Below are 22,099 nucleotides of genomic sequence, written 5' to 3'. Positions count from 1 at the left end.
TCCTGTGAAATTACCATGTATATTTTAAGCTCTTTAAGGGGGGATTCTGGCCCTCTTTAGGAATCTTCTACAGCAGTGGCACTCTAACTTGAATATGTGTAAAATGACCCAGGAGATCTTTTTAAAATGCAGATTCAGAACTATCAGGTCTGGTGTGACAGTTAATTTTGTGAGTCTACCTGAAGGGGTTTTTCGGATGAGGTTAACATTTAAATCCGTGAACTCTGGCTAAATCAGATTGTTCTCTATAATGTGGATTAAGTTTATTTAAACTAAGGCCTGAACAGAGCACGAGACCCCGCTCCCCAACCAAGGGGGAGTTGTCCAGCAGACTAGATTTTATTTGCACCACAGGCTCCTCGGGGTCTCTAGACTGCTGCCTCACGCTGCGGATTTGACTTTCCAGCCATCATAATTGCATGAGCCAATTTCTTTTACAACTTTTTACACACACTCTCTGTCCCTCTCCCTTTCTATTGGTGCTGTTTTTTTTTTTTTTTTAAAGATTTTATTTATTCATGAGAGACACACACACAGAGAGAGAGAGAGAGAGAGAGGCAGAGACACAGGCTGAGGGAGAAGCAGGCCCCACGCAGGGAGCCCACGTGTGACTCGATCCCGGGTCTCCAGGATCACGCCCTGGGCTGAAGGCGGCGCTAAACCGCTGAGCCACCCGGGCTGCCCTGGTGCTGTTTCTCTGGAGAATCCTGACCAATACATCTGGGGTGGGCCTGAGATTCTGTATTGCTAAGAAGCGTCCAGGTGATCAAATTCTGAATAGGAAGTTTATAGAACACTTGGACCATGGAATAAAGATTTTAACAACAAAATAAAAAATTAAATAAGTGGATCTATATCAAACTAAAAAGCTCTGCACAGCAAATGAAACACTCAACAAAATAGAAAGGCAACCTCTGAAACTGGAGAGAATATTTGCAAGCCAACTATCTGGTAAGGGGTGAATATCCAAATATTTAAGGAACTTACACAACTTAATAGCAAAACTAAAACCAAACAATAGGATTAAAAAATGGACAAAGGACTGGAGTAGACATTTTCCAAAGAAGACATGTAAATTGCCAACAAGTACATGAAAGATGCTCAACATCACTGATCATCAGGGAAATCTAAATCAAAACTACGACTAGACATCACCTCACATCTATCAGAATGGTTATTATCGAGAAGAGATAGTGTTGGTGAGGTTTGGAGATAAAAGGAACTCTCATGCACCATTGGTGGTGGGAATGTGAACTGGTACAGCCACTGTGGAAAACAGTATGGGGACTCCTTAAAAAGTTAAAAACAGGGCAGCCCGGGTGGCTCAGCGGTTTAGCGCCGTCTTCAGCCTAGGGCCTGATCCTGGAGTCCCGGGACTGGGATTGAGTCCCACATTGGGCTCCCTGCATGGAGCCTGCTTCTCCCTCTGCCTGTGTCTCTGCCTCTCTCTCTCTCTCTCTTTCTCTCTCTCTCTCTCTGTCTCTCATGAATAAATAAAAATAAAATCTTTTAAAAAAGAGTTAAAAACAAATTTACCACTGCTGGGTATATAACTGAAGGAAGTGAAAACACTATATCTCTCTCTTTTTAAAAAATATTTTATTTATTCATGAGAGACACATAGAGAGAGGTAGAGACATAGGCAGAGGGAGAAGCAGGCTACCTATAGGGATCCTGATGTGGGACTCAATCCCAGGACCCTGGGATCATGACCTGAGCCAAAGGCAGACGTTCAACCACTGAGCCATCCAGGTGCCCCTGAAAACATTATCTCAAAGAGATATCTGCACCTTCATGTTCATTGCTCATTGCAGCTTTTTTTTTTTTTTTTTGCAGTGTGATTCCCAACAGCCAAGATCTAGAAACAACCTAACATCAAACATCAGTGTTTGATGATCAAACATCATCTGTTGATGAATGGATAAAGAAAATGTGATACACTATTTATAATGGAATATGGAAATTAATATGGATGAATATGGAGTATTATTTAGCTGTGAAAAGAAGGGAAGTCTGCCTTTTGTAACAACATGGATAGATGTTGAGAGCATTATGCTAAATGAAATAAACAGAGAAACACAAATACTGTATGTTTCACATATAAGCAGGATCTAAAAAAGCTGAACTCCTAGAAATAGTAGAATGGTGGTTGCCAGGGGCTGGGGCAGTAAGGAAAACAGAGGACATGTCAGTGAAAGGGTACAAACTCCCAGTTATAAGATGAATAAGTCCTGGGGATCTGATGTATAGCATGGTGACTATCGTTAACAATACTGTATTATATAATTAGAAGCTGTTAAGAGTAGATCTTAAATGTTATCACTACACACGCATACAAATGTTAATTATGTGAGGGGATAGAACTGTTAACTAACTGTACTGTGGTATTCATTTTACAGTATATACATGTATCAAATCATCAAAATTGAATACCTTAAACTTACATATATGTCAATATCTCAATAATGCTGAAAAGATTTCTCCTTTTCCCTGTATCATCTGTATGTACCTCAATGTTAACTCTCTAAAATATAGGTCTGATACTGTTACCTTTAAAAAAACCCTTCCGATGGCAGCTTATTGCCTAGGTCTTCACATTTTTTGGTTGTGTACTCCATCAATAAAAATTGTGAATATGCACCCCACATGTGTATTTTTCATTTTCTTTTCTTTTTAAAAAAGATTTTATTTATTTATTTATTTATTTATTTATTTATTTATTTATTTATTTGAGAGAGAAAGCATGGGGTGGGGAAGGGCTGAGGGAGAGGGAGAAGCAGACTCTTCACTGAGCAGGGAGTCCAACAAGGGGCTCAATCCCAGGACCCTGAGATCATGACCTGAGCCAAAGTTAGACGCTTAACTGACTGAGCCACCCAAGAACACCTGTATTTTTCTTTATAAATCACACACACACACAGACACACACACATACTACACTCATCAAACACTCAAAATGTTAAAGGATGAGAAAAGGTAAATATAAATAGATGTTCTAAATTTTCCTGGAATAATTTTGCATATGCTCTTGGGCGAGTGCACCGCACTTTGGAGACCATTTGTCTCTAGGATAAAATCCAAATTCTTTGGTATAGAACATGAGACCCTTACAAACTGGCTCCTGTTTCTGGTTTCATTTTCTACCACTTGCTACCATCTGCTCTGTGCTTTACATGTTGAGCTATTCAGTGAACCTTATGCATAAAATGTTTTCCTTGTGTTGTTCTCTTGACCTGTTTGCTTCTTTTGTGTATAATGAGTTTTCATTTGTCTTTAGACTAAAATGTCATCTTTAAAGATTTCTTGACAATTTCTTCCTTTTCCATTTTTTATTATAGTAAATCATCCTAGAGTTATCTAAGAAGTTTAATAGAGTGTGTCATTTCTTGAAAACAGGAAACTTGACTTATTTATTTTTCATTCCCAGACCTAAGGAGAGAGAACAGGCTAAGAAATACTTACGGAAAAAATATTTATGGAGCTTCATATTATGTGAGAGGCCCTGTCCTGGGTGCTATGGGGGTATACAAGATGTATAAACATGGTTTCTGCCTTCAAGGAGTTAATAAGTAGAATGTACCTAGAAGGAAACATTTCTTAATTATCCTCCAAGACAAGTATAAATATTTCTCTAGTCATTATGAAAGTTAGAGGACATAGTTTTTATTTATATTTTCTAGAGAGCAAGTGGTATATGATTAATATATTCCAAAGGAAGAGTAATAATATTTTTAGGAAAGAATTTAAAAAATGAATAGTCTGGACATACTTTCCCATATCCTGTTAACTTTATGCAGCTGTACTGTCAGATGTCTTTGGTCAAGACATAAACAAAGTAAGAAAGGTAGATGTGTAGCTTTCTCTTTATATCACAACATGTACTCAATTGTTTTCACAGCAGAGTTAAAATTTCCATAGTGCTTTATAACCTAATAACTGGGTAATTCTTGGAACATATCCACAAAGACGTGGGTATTAGTATAGTCATTTTATTTATTTATTTATTTATTTATTTATTTATTTATTTATTTATAAAATATTTTTTATTTATTTGTTCATGAGAGACACAGAGAGAGAGGCAGAGACACAGGCAGAGGGAGAAGCAGGCCCCATGCAGGGAGCCCAACGTGGGCCCCGATTCCGGGACCCCTGGATCGCGCCCCTGGCCGAAGGTGGCCCGAAACCGCCGAGCCACCCAGGCTGCCCCTATAGTCATTTTTAAAGAGAGGAAATAATGAATAGCAACTGAAGAAGTGATTTGTTCATGATAAGTGAAATATTGATTTACTATTATAATTCTGATTTATTCCTTTTTCAGGTATTTAAATCTTAGGATGGTGTATCTCCATACTTTCCTTAATTTTCTACACCATATATGTTAACTTTGGATCTTAAAACTTTTAAGTAGTTTCACTTACTTGAGAAGTCATTTCAGTGATAAGTATATAATATGTGAAGTTGTCAACTGCTGATTACAAATTATATGACATTTTCTTTATCAACCTTCTTTCATTTATTTGCTGTAGGGGAGCTTTTTTTTCCTATTAAAAAAAGATACAAGTAATGTTGCCTCTGTGAAAAGCCTGGAAAAAGCTGATAGATAAAATTTAAACACATGAAAAAAAAAAAAAAAAAAAAAAAAAAAAAAAAAAAAATTTAAACACATGGAAATGAAGGTATGTCATAGTTTTATCTCTTTAACTTAAGGGAAATTAAAACAAGTTTTGCAAATGTTGTGAAATACCAGTGGAGCAGATAGTAGATCAGCTGGCTAAACACACAAGAAACACAAGAAACAGAATGACCTTCAGAAATAAGCTAAAACTGCATGCAAAGCAACTTAAAATCGAATGACTCAGTCGGATTAGAAGATTAAGGTGCAAATCTGTTCTTCTAACTAAATGTGAAACCACAGCTCTGTTGAGTCAGCCCTTCCTGGTAACCCTTTTGGTCAGAATTCTGTCCACACATACATTCATATTTTCTGACTAGGGAAGATATGCTGGCTTAAACAATAACTTGTTTTATAACAGAAAAGAAATTTTAACATCAATGGAATCTTGATACTGGAAAGTGCTAGGGCATCATGATAACCTGCTGATTAGTACAGCAATATCTTATTTTTTCAATGGATGTGTTTCTAAAATTTTATAGAAAGTCAACCATATTTAAGATGACCAGTGTAAGTTTGCTATTTTTAGGGAAACAGTGATGAATCCTTTCATTGAGGGATAGCTGAATTTTTATTTTTTATGTACTCTACTAATAAGGCACACTTAAACTGCTTTTTCTCTTCCAGTAATTTAAGTGGGGGAGGGGGAAAGCAGTTACATTTAAATTATCTAATTGAGTTCCTCAGGAGTAAAAATTGCAATCAGCAAATCAGTAGTAATGCTAATAAATCAGAATACTAACATTCAATCCTTCCTATTTAAAAAAAATTCTGTTAGAATTGGTGAGATGATTACAATACCATCAGTAGACCCTTTTTGTGGAAACAAACAGCAAAGAATAGAAATCCAACAGCAAAAAGAAAACTATATCTACAGAATGTGATCGATTTACTCCTCCAACCCCAAATAAAAGGCAACACTAAGATATATAATAAATGAGCTATGTAGTGCCATCCTTACACATAGAAGAAAGCACTTACACCAGGTCTCAGTTTAACTTACAAAATGTGGCTATGAAATAATGAGATTGTGCAAAGGAGAAAGATTTAAGAATAGGCTCTTACTATAGTTTTAGGGGGAAAGTTCCAGAAGTATTTTGAGGGATAGAAAAACTGGAGAAAAGATTTTTTTAAAGATTTTTAATCTGCTAAAATTTATTTTTCCTTTTACATTAATGTGTGTTTATTTGAAAAGAAAAATCTCGATCGTCTCTTGCTTTACTGTCACATATTGCCTGTCATGTAACCAAGCTGTCAGTTTAGCTAAAATGATGTCAGCAGAGACAGACCCCCCATATGACACTTTTCATGGAGAAGGGCATCAGTGATTGATACAGAAAAACATATTTTTTGTGAGGACTACAAGGTGGAACTGTGGGAGGAACTTTTACCTGAAGGAGAAGAGATGGTAAAGCCAGAATACTAAGGTTATTAATTTCTTTTTAGATTAAATTAAGTTAAATTTTATTTTATTTTTAAGTAAACTCTACATCCAATGTAGAGCTTGAACTCACGACTCTGAGATCAAGAGTTGCATGCTCTTGTGACTGAGCCAGTCAGTCACCCCGAGGTTATTAACTTCTTAAAATAACTGTGCCAACAGTGCTTGCAAGCTAGAACTTGTGGTAAAAATAAACCCACCACCGCTATGGTCTAATGTGATAGGAAATAGAAGAAATTAATATTCAGTACCTGTTGCGTGTCAGACACCATGGTAATACATATATTATTTAATTATCAAGACCTATTTGTAGGTCTTGATATCAGTATTCTATTTTAGCTAAGGAAACCTGAACTCCAAGAGAGTAACTTACTTAAGCACAGGATTAGAATGTGTGTTCATCCTACTCCAGATCCCATGTGGTCTGCCAATGGGTCATCTATGTAACTCCTTATTTGCAGAGTGCTAAAATTTGCCTGGCTTAGGTGTTGGGCAGTTTGTTGGCCCATCTTTTGAACCTATCACCAAAGAGAAGGATCTGAGAATGAGGTTATTGTTATGATAGAGACAGCACAGCCTTAGAGCTAAGGAGGCCAGATTTCTACTAAGTCCAAGGGTTGGAAACAGCCAGAGGGTTAGAAGGCAGATAGACACAAATATGAAAAGAACAAGGATAAAAGGACTGTTGAGGTGTTGAAGAAACTTTGTCCTAAAAAGTACCAACTGGCCTGTAAAAGATATTTTTAAAAACAAAGTCTCAGTCTATGCATAGAGGATTGTCCAAAGGTTGTACAGGTTTGGACTGGGGTAGGCTGCTGTCTGTTGGCCTCATTACTTCCGATAGCTTTCATTGTGTCTCAGAGTCATTGTTTTTATTGTCGACATTTTCTGATTACTTAAGGCACAGGAATGAATAAATTGAATGCTATGATGCAGGTTTAAGGAAATTCCCCTACGTTTGGATTAGATTGCAAGTAAAACATTAAATTTGAAAAGAAATTCCAGGGGTGCCTGGGTCGCTCAGTTGGTTAAATATCTGCCCAGGGTCCTGGGATCAAGCCTGGCATGGGGGGGGGGTGGTGTCCCTGAGCAATGGGGAATCTGCTTCTCCTTCTTCTGTTGCCCCTCCCCCTTGCTTGTGTTTTTTCTCTCTCTCTCCCTGTCAAATAAATAAATAAAATCTTTAAAAAAAAAGAAAGAAAAGGAATTCCAGTAACTACCTAGTTCCAGTAGGAATTCCAGTTACCATTCAGTCACACCATACTGACCCCTTCATCCCTGTGCAGAAAATGGTCCTATTTAAAAACGTAGACTGTATTCTAGTCTAGTCTTCCATGACGTTTAGTTATGATGGAAACAGATCAGCACAATCCTTAAAAACATTTCAAAGTACATGCCAAAAAGCATCATTCATTACGAAAAACTTCAAACACGCACAGAAGTCGAGAGAATAGAATAAACCTCTATTGACTATTTATATGACTCTGATGATTATCAATATTTTGCCAAATTTGTTTTATCTATTTCCCATCTCCCAAGTTGTATCTCTCTGATCCCCTCTTCCTCTAAACCATCATTGGACTATGACATATAGTTGGAGTCATATAGAAGCCTTTTCAGGCAGGCTTCCTTTACTTAGCAGTAAGTACTTAAGATTCCTTTAGATCTTTTCTTGGCTTGATAACACACTTCTTTTTATTGTTGAATACTAATCCATTGTATTGGTTGTATCATAATTTGTTTATTCACCTATTGAAGGATATCCTGTTTGCTTCCAAGTTTTGGCAGTTATGAATAAAGTTGTTATATATATGTGTTGTAGTGATGACAGGTAGAAGCAGAAAAATTTTCACCTTTACCCAGAAGGCTGACTCTGCATAGTTTTGATAATGAGCAATTAGGTGCTGGCAGCTACATTCTTAAAGGGTCTTATGACTGCTTGTATATCTCACTGTAAGTTAATATTGAGCTGAATGATAAGCACCAGATAAATCTTGCAGAAGTAGTTTTACAAGTAGAAATTTGAAGAACACATTTATCATCTAATACTTCCTCCACCTCCTCTCCCCTTAGTGCACTAAGCATAAAACCATGAGCTTCATATAGCATAAGGACAGCTCTTTCTGCCCATAGGTCCAGTCTCCATGCTGCTTGAATAAATTTACTAAGTTGCGCTATAAAATGTCTCAAGAATTCTTTCTTGATGTTTGTTCCCGACCCCACACCAGGAGGTTTTTCTGTGGACATAGGTTTTCAGCTCATTTGGATAAATACCTGAGAGAATCGTTGTTGGATCACATAGTAAGAGTATGTTTAGTTTCCACTGAATTTCCTTCTAAAGTGGCTGTACCATTTTGCATTCCCACCAGCAAAGAATGAAAATTTCTTTGCTCCACATCTTCACTAGCATTTGGTATTGCTGCTGTTTTGGAGTTTAGCCATTCTAATAGGTCTATAGTGCTGTCTCACTGTTTTTTAAATTTGCAATTCCTCAATGGCATGTAACGTTGAGCATTCTAAGTCTCTCTCTTTTTTTTTTTTTCCTCTATAGTTTTATACTTTTCTTCTCTTGTCATGATATTTTTTTGTTAAGGAAACCAGCCATTTATTTTGTAGAATTTTCCACATTCTGAAAGAATTGTGATTGTAAGGCACCTGCCTTTTTTTTTTTTAAGATTTTATTTATTTATTTGAGAGAAAGCACAAGTGGGAGAGGTAAAGGGAGAGGGATAGGGAAAAGCAAGCTCCCCACTGAACAGGGAGCCTGACAAGGGGCTAGATCCCAGGACTCTGGGATCATGATCTGAGCCAAAGGCATCTAGATGCTTAACCCACTGAGCCACCCAGGTACCCTGGTACCTGACTTTTGGATAGAGGTTTAGTACCATCATCTTCATGTTTGAAAGAGAACACACATAAAAAATCCTATTTGATAGAAAGACCTTGAGATTCTACTATATTTTACATAATAACACTTAAATTTAATATTTTAAAATATTTTGCCTATGTAAGATGGACAGGCATAATATCCTTTGGGATCTCTCACATATTTCAGGTGATAGGTTTCCTCTTGTGGAACCTGTCTGATTTTATGTTAACTAATGGGATAAAAAAAATCCCTGGCCAATGCAGAGCTAATGCTTTTCAATTCTACTCAATGATGTCTATTTCTAGGACTTTTAGTGTACAACAACAAACATTTTGAAAATATAATTTTCTAAAATTGCTTTAGGCTAATTATATGTTTTGGAGAAGCTATGTTCTAGCTCTGTTCAGAAATAATGAGAACTCAAGTGAAATATCTGATTTAGAATAGATTTAAGGGTGTTCTCTTAGAGTGTTTTACCTATTGGTTTATGGTTCATGTCCTGGCCATGATGCTTCTGTCCTTTGAGGCAATAATTTCTCTTGATCAGCACAGCCTTTTTAAGTAAAGTATCTCCTCCTCCTCCATGGCTTATCACCCTCTTAATTCCTGTGTTTTAAATGGCAATGTGGAAAGAATTGTCAGTGGGTTTTTTTGGATATTTTTTTATTGGAGTTCGATTTGCCAACATATAGTATAACACCTAGTGCTCATCCTGTCCAGGGCCCCCCTCAGTGCAAGAATTGTCAGTGTTGTTGGTGATCTATGGCCTGATGCACCTAATAGATTGACAAATTATGAAGAAGCAAACTTTCTCTGCTTTAAACAGTACACATTTAATTTTTTTGGAAGAAACAAATTACTTTTAGAAAAGATTTCATTTAGTGAAAACCATAAAATCTAATGCATATTTTTATCACCAAACTTCCCGTGTCATACATATTTTTGGGGATTGGAAAATTTTTACCAAGATGCCTGGTATTACTATGGAAACTGTCCCTCAGTCTAGGCAAACCTGCTGGTGCCATTCAGATCAATTCCTACACATAAGGGGTCTTTTTTTTTTTTTTTTTTTTAAATTTTTTTTTTAATTTTTATTTATTTATGATAGTTACAGAGAGAGAGAGAGGCAGAGACACAGGCAGAGGGAGAAGCAGGCTCCATGCACCGGGAGCCCGACGTGGGATTCGATCCTGGGTCTCCAGGATCGCGCCCTGGGCCAAAGGCAGGCGCCAAACCGCTGCGCCACCCAGGGATCCCCATAAGGGGTCTTTTAATTCTTTACCCCACTGCAAGTGATAGAACTAGTTCTGCTACCTCCTGACCAGGGTTGATGTACATTAATTAATTAATGAACAATGTAATAATTTGGACCCAGTGTAAGTTTGAAAGGGATTAAAAAGGCAGTACCAAAGCATCTCACAGAAATGTACTTGGGACTTCAGTGTTGCCTAAGGAAATCCTGCATTCCTGTAATTGGATCCTTGGGAATGAATGGAATTGCTAGAGATAGTTTTAGTTATCTTGAGGAAACAAAATTGCACTAGCAATTATTTCCTCAAACTTTAGGAATCTTTAAAACTTTCTGACAGGCTCTGGGGAAAAGTAGAGAAAAGAGAAATATTTTCCTTTCTGATAGTTCATTATAAACCCAGTATGTGTAAAACAACAAACAAATGTGCGTCTCCTGAAAGTAGATTTTAGAACTGTTGGTTCAGTTGGGAGAATGTGTGACTCCTGATCTCAGGGTTGTTAGTTCAAGCCCAATCTTGTGTATATGGATAATAAAAAATAAATAAGTAGATCTGTGTAGAAAGAAAGAAATGCACTAGCATTTCTTTTGATTTTCTGTAGTAATCCGTGGAACCATAGTTCTATGGTTTCTAGATACAGCTCTAGTTGTAGATTCTTGATAGTCCTCTTTTTTTTTTTAAGTTGCAGTGAGTTTAAAACAATTAAGAATTGACGTTTTTATCATTCATAAAATGGAATTGATACCTGGCTTCGGTTTAATGGCTTCTACAGTTTGTTATGTGATTGTTCTGTGCTAGGTTCTCATATAACTTTTATGGCTCTTCTGAGGTATTATTTCTATATGACAGACAAGGCCCTTGAAGCCTGAAGATGGTAAACAATTTCCTCATGGACACAGATGGTAAGTGGTAGAGGAAGGATCTTAATCTAGGTACCATCCTCTCAAGTTCATAAATTTGTCTGAAGGCTTAAGTAATATACAAGACGGCAAAATATTTGGAGCAGGGTGGTGTCCCATGAATGCTGATTTGTTTCCTTTCCTATCCCCCTAAATCATACAGAGGGATGCCCTCTTCATGTGTATTTTCCTTGCCTCTCCTCCTTTTAAAAGTATTACTCAGCTATTAGAAATGACAAATACCCACCATTTGCTTCAACGTGGATGGAACTGGAGGGTATTATGCTGAGTGAAGTAAGTCAGTCGGAGAAGGACAAACATTATATGTTCTCATTCATTTGGGGAATATAAATAATAGTGAAAGGGAAAATAAGGGAAGGGAGAAGAAATGTGTGGGAAATATCAGAAAGGGAGACAGAACATAAAGACTGCTAACTCTGGGAAACGAACTAGGGGTGGTAGAAGGGGAGGAGGGCGGGGGGTGGGAGTGAATGGGTGACGGGCACTGGGTGTTATTCTGTATGTTAGTAAATTGAACACCAATAAAAAAAAAAAAAATAAAAGTAAAACTTATTTATTCATAAGAGTCAGAGAGAGAGAGAGAGAGGCAAAGACATATGCAGAGTAAGAAGCAGGCTCCCCATGGGGAGCCCGAAGCAGGACTCGATCCCAGGACCCCAGGATCATGACCCCAGCCAAAAGTAGACGTTCAACCACTGAGCCACCCAGGTGCCGCCTTGCCTCCCTTTTTTTGCACTTAAACATGTAAGATCAGTTTGTTACTGAGCATTATCCTAAAGTGGGCTTATTTTAATAAATGATTTCGTCACCAAGACGTGAAAAATTTTAATGGTCTAAAACCAAAACAAAAAGTAAAAATAAATAAAACCCCAACATATGAGAGGATAGTACTGATTAATTCCAAATTTGAGATTAGCATCATCATGGAGTTTTGGGTTGATGATGCTTTTGAATGCATATAAACTAGAGGTAGAACTATGAATGGGCTGTGAATGGTCCCTACCATAGATGACTTTGTGTGAACAGGGCTCCAAATTTAGGCCTGGGCCTAAAATTGCTACTCAGCTCTACTCCAGAGTCTGCCTGGTGGTTTGCTGTCCTCCACAGCTGCTATTTCTGCAGATACTTGAAGTTGGGAGATCATTCAAGTCTACCCGGAGAGTCCTTGTGTTGGTTCAGAGTAACCTCTTTTCACAGCAAAGTTCTAAATACAGTGGAAAATATTTTAGAACAAATAGCTAGTCTTACTTTCAGGTCCTGGAGAAACCGTTCTCCAAGAAGTTCAAGTGAAAAGTATTTTTTAGGATAGATGGCATCTGTCCTAAGATTGAGCTTGGCATTAAGTTGAGGTTATCTTCAATTTTTATCCAGGGAAATTGAAATTCTTTTGTCTATGTGATGTCTACAATGATGAATACAAGGCCACTCAAAATCAGGGTGGTAATCCTGAAATCCCTGTGGTTTCATTTTCATGCATTCCAGCATTCTACATGGCTGAGCCAATCATCTAACTGGCATAAGCTGAGGATATTGATGGTCCATTTCATTGATGTTTAAGTGAGTGACATTGAAACAATTGTTTTAGGGAAACTCCAAATTGTATAACAAATGTAAGAATTACATTTCTTTGTTATTGGAAATATATTTTTGTAATAATTTTATCACTAACTGCATTACCTTGTCACATTGTAACAGGAATGTTTGGGCCCAGTAAGCATGGACTCAGAGGCATGGAAAAGGATGAGGATCACGAGAGGACTCTAGTAATATGTTGCATTAACTGCTATGACCACTAGGTGGCAGGCTGGTACAGAATGGCGGTACCCTGGGTAACTGGACACGGTTAAAAATCTGGCTACTTTTCTGGCCGCTTGCATGATAATTGATGAACATTTGCAGCAGGCTTTTCCTAGATTCAGAATGCAAATCAGACGAATTCGGGCATCTGCCACTTTATGGACCTATAGTCCCAATTACCATTCTTCCTGATTTCTGCTTTTAGATATTTAAGAGTCCTATTCCAGGGAATAGAGCTATTTCCTAACTATCTTTTTTTTTTTTTTAAAGATTTTATTAATTTATTCATGAAAGACACACACACAGAGACAAAGACATAGGCAGGGGGAGAAACAAGCTCTCCGCGGGTACCCTGATGTGGGACTCCATCCCAGGATAGCAGGACCATGACCTGAGCCGAAGGCAGACGCTCAATCACTGAGCCACCGACTGCCCCTATTTCCTAACTATCTTAATGTGATTTCAGGGTCCCTTAGATAGACATCGAGAATTCAGATGGGTTGCAGTTGTAACATTCTGAATTTTTAATTAAAACTCATATAACCCTGTAATGAAAATATAAAAACACCACAGAATTCAGAAGTAGTGATGAGTATTGTAAGGAAGGGTTTATTAAGTACAATCCCTGGAGAGACACTGCAGCTCTGACAAAATTACCTTTCTTTTCAGTGTTTATGAGAAGTCAAAAGGTTTCAGTCTAAAGTGGCTTCCAGTGGTCCATCTCTTGTTGGAATCGAGTTCTTTCTTTTACCACACTCCCTACACTCCTTCTTGCATCGCAATGATGCTTACTCTGCTAGGGGCATTCAGTACCTCAATTAAGACAAAGCAACTTTTGCTCCCATGTTTCTCAGTTTAGACAAAGTCCGTATTGGCCCCAACTGATGTGCCTTAAATGATCTCCATGGTAGTGATTTTTGTTTGTTTCAGTTACTGCCTCTAATGCTTGAATCTTCTCTTCTCCCTCAGCTCTGGTGTTTCACGACCCTATCTCAGGCTCCACTGCTAGCATATCCTCCTGAAGTGTGCTGCTTGTATCTTTGCTCAGAATTCCAACTCTGCCTTTGTCCAAACTTCTTGCCTATGCTACTCTTCTTCTTCTTCTTTTTTTTTTTAAGATTTTATTTATTTATTCATGAGAGACACAGAGAGTCAGAGAGGCAGAGACACAGGCAGAGGGAGAAGCAGGCTCTATGCAGGGAGCCTGATGTGGGACACGATCCCAGGACCCCGGGATCACACCGAGGGATGAAGGCAGTGCTAAACCACTGAGCCACCCGGTCTGCCCCTATATTACTCTTCTATTTGAAGACTCTTGATGCTGTCACCATTGAGTCCATTCAACTCTACCTTTCCCACTTCCTCATGGTTGCTTGATGGAAGCTGATTAATAGAAAATGCAAGAGACTCTGTAGACAAATTTTTAGAACAAATAAGAGTTTGGCAGGGTTGCTGAATATAAGATTGACATATGAAAATTAATGGTATCTTTTATCAGTAACTCATTAGGTAATGCAATAAAAATACCATTACAATAATATCAAGGACTATCAATCTGACAAAAGATATGCAAAACTTTATGGAAAAAAAGTAAAAAATGTTATTGTAAAACATAAAAACATAAATTTCGAGCTATACTATGGCAATGTGTGAAAGCCAATTCAATTTCATATTCAATTTTCATATTCAATTTCATAAAGGTGTTGATGCTCCTTATCTATAAGCTAAAGGAAATTCAAATAAAAATGCCATCACACTTTCTCCTATGGAACTAGACAGATTCTAAAGCTAATATGGAAGAATAATCAAAGAACTGCCAAAAGCAATTCTAGAAAGGAGCTAGGAGAGGCGATTTACTTATTAGACATCAAAACTTAATATAAAATTATATTTATTAAAGCATGTGGTATCTGGTCCAATGATAGTTAAATAAATCAATATAAGAAATGAGAACTTAGAAATAGATTGAAACATTTATGGCAAATTGATATAAATACATTAGAATTCCTTTCTATGAGTGACAGAGTGGTCAAAATGGCAATGGCTTAGACAGGATAGATGTGTATTTCTCTCTCACCTGTTAGTGCAGAGCAAGTCAGGGACCTAGATTTCTTCTTCTTCTTCTTTTTTTTTTTTAGAGAGAGAGCGAGCACACATGAACAGGGGAGGGGTAGAGGGGAAAGGAGAAGGAGAGAGAGAATATCAAGCAGGATCCATGCTCAGCCCAGAGTTCCACTCAGGGCTTCATCTCACGATCCTGAAATCATGACCCAAGCGGAAAGAAATCAAGAATAGGAGTCTTAACCGACGGAAGCACCCAGGCGCTCCCTTCTAACTTTTTATACCATTGTTCAATTCAACTAATGGCTCCGGGTGGCTTCTCTAGCTCCAGCCAACTTGTCTGTATTCCACTAGAAGGAAAGAGGTTAAGGAAGGAAAAAGGTATGTCTCCTTCCCTTGGGGACGTTACATACACTACTTCCTCTAACAACTCATTAGCTAGAACATGGCCATATTCTGTTGCAAGTAAAGCTGGGAGATGTAGTTAATTATGAGGGCCCAGGTTTCCAGTTAAAATTCTTGTTACTAGAGAAGGAAATGGAGAAAAAATGTTGAAGAACTAGAAGTTTCTGCTCAGGTAGCAATAGGAATAAGTTGAAGAAAGATTCATTATTTAACACATTTATTGGGACAGTGGGTTTATATGGAAAAGTAAAATCTTGCTCACACTGTACATAAAGAAAAAATTTATGTGGATTAAAAATCTAAATGTGAAAAAACTTTAAGATGACTTGGAGAAAATATAGAACATCTTTTTGACTTCACTATAGAAAGATATTTTTTTTTTAACAGAAAGCACAACCCATGAAATAAAAGTCTGACAAATTTGCCCATACCATGATTAAAAACTTCTGTACCACGAAGAGAGAATAAACAAACAAAAACTAAAGACTGAGGAAGATATTTGTAACTTATGTGTTGGGATAACATTTTACAATTTAGAACATATAAAGTTCCCACAAATTTGTGAGAGAAAGACAACCTAATAAAAACTGGACAAAAGACCTCAGAAGCAATTTATAGAAGATGAAAACAGAATGGCAATGAACATGTGAAAATGTGCTTAGCCTTGCTAGTACAAGTATTGAGTGAGGATGTTTTCTAAATGACAATGATGGTTGCTTCTGGACAATGTCAAATATCTAGTGAGGGAGAGGAAAAGGATGGAGGGGAGAACAAAGAGGGATTGAACTTGTCAGGCATTGTGGCATAATTCCTAGTCTTTAGGATAAAAAAAGAAGAAAGGAACAAAGTCAAATCACCAAGCCCTCTCAGTTGGGTTTTTGTTAACTTTATTTTGCTTACTCTTGCCTACTCTGCTGAGGTCTGCTTATCCATTGGTCCCTGTGCGGCACAACAGAGTAGAAGGGACAGTCCTCCCTGCATTTGTCCTGGTCCTTTACAAGGTCATGGCTGAGGAGGGTGGCCCATCCTTGGTGCGAACATCTTGTAGCTTTAGTTCTTTTCGTTGCCATATCTCTATGAAGGGAAATGCGAGAATCCTATCTTGACTTTTAAAGAAGACCCCTGCTCATTCCATAATCCTGCAGAAGGAGAACATGCCATTTTCCTTGTCATCTTCAATAAACTTCTGCTAAGCTCTGACTCCTGTTGGGTATTTAGGATATCTGAGTCAATGTATTTTCTCTCTCTTAGCAGGCTGTCCTCCCAGCTAAAGCCCAAGAATTCTTGATGAAGTATCCAATGGTCCTGACCCATGGGTTGTGCCTAGCTAATTTAAAAAGAAAAGGAAAATATTAAAAAGAAAAAAAGAGACTGTGCCACAATAAATTATTTCAGTAACTGAAAGATTCATCTGAAATGAAGTCCTCCTTAATATCTGATTTCTTAACACATTGAAAATGAAAATATCATCCTTTTGTGAGAGGCCACATGTAAGACTAGTTTGGTGATGGTGGGGTGACAGGCCCTCCAGGAACCACAGTGTGTATTTGGTGCCTGTGAAAGCAAGGAACTGAGGAAAGCAACTGTGCGGCCCTGGGGCAAGCTGACCTTGGGAGCAGAAGGCATAAGGAGCTAAATACGCATGAATGCACACAGGCTTAGGGTGAGTCTTGAGGCTAGCAAATCCAGCTATGATGGATGAATTGAGTCTAAGATTTGGTGGCAGATCAGCAAAGAGAGCAAAACTGGGCACCACAAACCCAAGGATATGGGTGGAATCATGAGTCATTTCTGTTTTGTTTGTTTCCATTTCAAGTCATTTTTATTTTTGTACATTGACTACTTGGTTTATATTCTAAATATATTAGGAACAGATTTATGTAATACTATTTATATAGTTTTGATTCTCTTTCTGTTATATAATTCCTTTTTGCAAAAATCTATGATTTGATAGAAGATCAACAGGCAGACACATTCTAGCACGTGGAGGTAAATATACTCTTATAAAGCCCCTGAAGCTTGATTGGATGAAACTTATGATTAAAATAAGACAGTGGAAGGTATGGCATACTCAAAAGAAAAAATATTGAAGAATGGGTGGAGAACTTGCCTTCTGTTCCAAGAAGGCTTAACCTTGGTGAAAATCATTGACCTCAAGGGTGTGTTGGTTTTGTGTGGGCAGGACAGGATACAAACGATCACTTTTAAAGTTCTGAAAAGGCAATGAGAGGGAAAGGGCAGTGAGAGCTTTGAGGCAACAATAGGCTTGCCATATAGCTTGCCAAGCTTGCCCAAGGGGAGACTCCCAGGAGGGAAAGGCTTGACAGCCTGGCACTGACTCAGGAGTTCCCTCCCACAAGGAGATGAACTGATGGGGAAGGAGGCATTTAGAGTAGTCCAGGGCTGCTACAGTTGCTTACTATTGCACTCTGAGATCCAGGTGCCTTCTACCTTTCTTTTCTTCTCCTCGGGTGGCTTTCAACCTCTGAGTAGCAAGGTCTGATGCCTCTGTTCTGGGCAAGATGGAAGCGGATGAGCCGAGGTTTTTTTTTTTTTTTTTTTTTTTTGAGCTGAGGTTTTATTCAGGGAGAGAATGCATTCTCTGCAGTCTTCTTTTTACGCACCATTGTGCAGAATTTTTTAAAATTTATTTATTTATTTATTTATTTATTTATTTATTTATTTATGATAGTCACAGAGAGAGAGAGAGAGAGAGAGGCAGAGACACAGGCAGAGGGAGAAGCAGGCTCCATGCACCGGGAGCCCGACGTGGGATTCGATCCCAGGTCTCCAGGATCGCGCCCTGGGCCAAAGGCAGGTGCCAAACCGCTGCTCCACCCAGGGATCCCCATTGTGCAGAATTATGTCACATGGCCACATACAGCTGGATTGAACCTAGAAAGGCATATTTTATTTTTGCAGCTACTTGGACAAAGGAATATATGACAGAGGGAGGCATTGGATTACTTTTTGGTAGCCAATCTATAGTGTTCATTTCTAAGGTTACACAGGAGAGATCCAAAACCCAAAAGTGAACAATGAAGATGGAAAGGAAGGAGAAGCCAAGAAGTTAAAATGTTGATAACAGAATAAAGCAGATGTAATAGGTCAACGTGACAATTAACCTTTGGTGTGTATATATTGGCGAGGTTTAAAAATCTGACACAGTGTTAACAGTTTCATATGCACATAGTTTAAAGGTTCAAATAATTCTATAAGACATTAAAGGCATTCAAATTGGCAAAGAAGAAGTCAAACTCTCCTTCTTCGCCGATGACATGATACTCTACATAGAAAACCCAAAAGTCTCCACCCCAAGATTGCTAGAACTCATATAGCAATTCGGTAGCGTGGCAGGATACAAAATCAATGCCCAGAAGTCAGTGGCATTTCTATACACTAACAATGAGACTGAAGAAAGAGAAATTAAGGATCCAATCCCATTTACAATTGCACCCAAAAGCATAAAATACCTAGGAATAAACCTAACCAAAGAGGTAAAGGATCTATACCCTAAAAACTACAGAACACTTCTGAAAGAAATGGAGGAAGACACAAAGAGATGGAAAAATATTCCATGCTCATGGATTGGCAGAATTAATATTCTGAAAATGTCAATGTTACCCAGGGCAATTTACACGTTTAATGCAATCCCTATCAAAATACCATGGACTTTCTTCAGAGAGTTGGAACAGATTATTTGAAGATTTTTGTGGAATCAGAAAAGACCCTGAATAGCCAGGGGAATATTAAAAAAGAAAACCATATCCGGGGGCATCACAATCCCAGATTTCAGGTTGTACTACAAAGCTGTGGTCCTCAAGACAGTGTGGTACTGGCACAAAAACAGACACATAGATCAGTGGAACAGAATAGAGAATCCAGAAGTGGACCCTGAACTTTATGGGCAACTAATATTCGATAAAGGAGGAAAGACTATCCATTGGAAGAAAGACAGTCTCTTCAATAAATGGTGCTGGGAAAATTGGACATCCACATGCAGAAGAATGAAACTAGACCACTCTCTTTCACCATACACAAAGATAAACTCAAAATGGATGAAAGATCTAAATGTGAGACAAGATTCCATCAAAATCCTAGAGAAGAACACAGGCAACACCCTTTTTGAACTCGGCCATAGTAACTTCTTGCAAGATACATCCACGAAGGCAAAAGAAACAAAAGCAAAAATGAATTGGGACTTCATCAAGATCAAAAGCTTCTGCACAGCAAAAGAAACAGTCAACAAAACTAAAAGACAACCTACAGAATGGGAGAAGATATTTGCAAATGACATATCAGATCAAGGGCTAGTTTCCAAGATCTATAAAGAACTTATTAAACTCAACACCAAAGAAACAAACAATCCAATCATGAAATGGGCAAAAGACATGAACAGAAATCTCACAGAGGAAGACATAGACATGGCCAACATGCACATGAGAAAATGCTCTGCATCACTTGCCATCAGGGAAATACAAATCAAAACCACAATGAGATACCACCTCACACCAGTGAGAATGGGGAAAATTAACAAGGCAGGAAACGACAAATGTTGGAGAGGATGCGGAGAAAAGGGAACCCTCTTACACTGTTGGTGGGAATGTGAACTGGTGCAGCCACTCTGGAAAACTGTGTGGAGGTTCCTCAAACAGTTAAAAATAGACCTGCCCTACGACCCAGCAATTGCACTGTTGGGGATTTACCCCAAAGATACAGATGCAATGAAACGCCGGGACACCTGCACCCCGATGTTTATAGCAGCAATGGCCACGATAGCCAAACTGTGGAAGGAGCCTCGGTGTCCATCGAAAGATGAATGGATAAAGAAGATGTGGTTTATGTATACAATGGAATATTACTCAGCTATTAGAAATGACAAATACCCACCATTTGCTTCAACGTGGATGGAACTGGAGGGTATTATGCTGAGTGAAGTAAGCCAGTCGGAGAAGGACAAACATTATATGTTCTCATTCATTTGGGGAATATAAATAATAGTGAAAGGGAATATAAGGGAAGGGGGAAGAAATGTGTGGGAAATATCAGAAAGGGAGACAGAACGTAAAGACTGCTAACTCTGGGAAACGAACTAGGGGTGGTAGAAGGGGAGGAGGGCGGGGGGTGGGGGTGAATGGGTGACGGGCACTGGGGGTTATTCTGTATGTTAGTAAATTGAACACCAATAAAAAATAAATTAAAAAAAATATAAGACAATATAAAAAGAAAAGAAAAACCAGCAGTCCCCTTCCCCTACAACTATTTCCAGAGAAAGTTATTTTAAACCAAGAATTTTCTTTCTTTGCATTCTAGCTCAAATTTTCTTTCCATTGGCTATCTCTTCAGTGAAGTCTTACCTAAGTATCTTCCTTAGGCTGTGGTAATTTGGGACACAATTTTTGGTCACAATTTTAATTTTTTCTGTTATAATATTTTTCTGGTGAGTTTTATTAGGCATTTTTATGTTTTAGTTTTTTCTTTTAAACTGATTTTTTATTTCTTTGTATATATTGTTTTGGTACAAAAAATATTTCCATTATGGAAAATTTCAAACATACAGAGAAGTAGAGAGAAGAGTATAACGAATCCTCATGTACCCAATTATCTAGCTTCAATAGTCATCAACTCAAGCTATGTAATTCCACCTTTCCCCACCTTCCTGGTCCTTTCTGTATAATCATTTTTCATAGTAAAATACACATGACATTAAATTTGCCATTTTAACCATTTTGAAGTGTTAAGTTCTTTGTCATTAAGTACATTCACATTGTGCAACCATCACCACCATCCATCTTTAGAACTTTCTCATCTTCTCACACTGAATCTCCCTACTCATTAAACAATAACTCTCCATTCCTCCTCCTCATCAGCCCTTGGCAACCACCAATGAAATGTATTTTCTATCTCTATAAGCTTGACTACTCTAGGTACCTTGTATAAATGGAATCATGCAACATTCATTCTTTTGTGATTTGCTTACTTTCCTGGGTTAGCATGATGTTTTCAGGGTCCCAATATGTAGCATGAATTTTCCATTGTAAGGGTACACCATGTTTTATTATCCATTCACCAATGGATCTTGGGTTGCTTTCACCTTTTGGGTATTGCAAATTATTCTATGAATGAATGTACAAATATCTTTTGAGTCCTTGCTTTCAACTCTTTTGGGCATATGCTCAGAAATGGACTGTTAGATCATATGGTAATTCTGTGTTTATTTTTTTTAAAGATTTTATTTATTTATTCATGAGAATACACAGAAAGGAGAGAGAGAGAGAGGCAGAGACAGGCAGAGGAAGAAGCAGGCTCCATGCAGGGAGCCTAACGTGGGACTGGATCCCGGTTCTCCAGGATCACGCCCTGGGCTGAAGGTGGCACTAAACTGCTGAGCCACCTGGGCTGCCCAGTCCCAGTGTTTATTTTTTTTAGGAACTACCTTACTGTGTTCCACAGTGGCTGCACCATTTAACATGCCTACCAGCAATGTACAAGGGTTTCAACAAAAGTTTCTTCACCCCTTTGTAATACTTGTTATTTTCTGTTTTATTTTGGTTTTGTTTTTTACAATAGTCATCCTAAGGGGTCTGAATTGGTTCCTGTTTTATTTTTGAAGCAAATACCAGATGTAATATTTCACCCATAAATATTTCAGTATGTATTTCCAAGATGAAGACCCTTTCAGAA

The sequence above is a fragment of the Canis lupus genome, chromosome 7 (assembly GCF_048164855.1).
Source record: "Canis lupus baileyi chromosome 7, mCanLup2.hap1, whole genome shotgun sequence".
In the NCBI taxonomy this organism is placed as follows: Eukaryota; Metazoa; Chordata; class Mammalia; order Carnivora; family Canidae; genus Canis; species Canis lupus.
Note: the sequence above shows the minus strand (reverse complement) of the source record.